Source organism: Malus domestica, chromosome 15, assembly GCF_042453785.1.
Source record: "Malus domestica chromosome 15, GDT2T_hap1".
Lineage (NCBI taxonomy): Eukaryota > Viridiplantae > Streptophyta > Magnoliopsida > Rosales > Rosaceae > Malus > Malus domestica.
In genome coordinates this window covers 35,041,873-35,042,660 of record NC_091675.1, presented here as the reverse complement: position 1 = coordinate 35,042,660, position 788 = coordinate 35,041,873, and the positions used below count along the sequence as shown (strand labels likewise).

The 788-nt window shown below is 35.3% G+C and overlaps 1 non-coding gene across 1 annotated transcript; it reads left to right on the top strand.

Moving 5' to 3' along the window:
• Positions 1 to 495: 495 nt before the first annotated feature.
• Positions 496 to 570, top strand: TRNAD-GUC (transfer RNA aspartic acid (anticodon GUC)). The gene has a single exon. It is a non-coding gene; the product is annotated as a tRNA-Asp (tRNA).
• Positions 571 to 788: the final 218 nt, after the last annotated feature.

The window sequence follows — 788 nt, the reverse complement described above, 5'->3', positions numbered from 1 at the left end:
GTTCGTTCAATCTCTGGATCGTAGGAAGCTAGATCAATACTCTTAGATTTTCGAGTATGCATGTACTACAAAGAGTACCTGAAATAAAAACAAAACCAAAAACACTAAATAGACAAGAAATAGAAAATAATAAAAATAAATAAAAATAAAAATAATAAATAAAAATAATAAAAAATAAAAATATAAGCAATCAGAAATAACAATCCCCGGCGACACGGCGCCAAAAATTTGGTAGGGAATTATAACGCACCACAAAGTAGCACACAATAATCCTATTAATTTTCCTTATTCACACTAAGATTTGTCAATTGTAGCATATGAAAATAAGGGTCTTTCCCGCAGAAGATTGTTTTATCCAAATACTTAAAATGTCACAAAAACGGGGTGGCTGTCTCCACTGACCAGCCACCGAACAATAATTTTTAGACTAACTTAAACTTATCCAAATGCAACGAAATTTTATATCACCCATCAAATTTGTCCAAGTCTACATCAGCCATCGTTGTAGTATAGTGGTAAGTATTCCCGCCTGTCACGCGGGTGACCCGGGTTCGATCCCCGGCAACGGCGCCAAAAATTTGGTAGGGAATTATAACGCACCACAAAGTAGCACACAATAATCCTATTATTTTTCCTTATTCACACTAAGATTTGTCAATTGTAGCATATGAAAATAAGGGTCTTTCCCGCAGAAGATTGTTTTATCCAAATACTTAAAATGTCACAAAAACGGGGTGGCTGTCTCCACTGACCAGCCACCGAACAATAATTTTTAGACTAACTTAAAC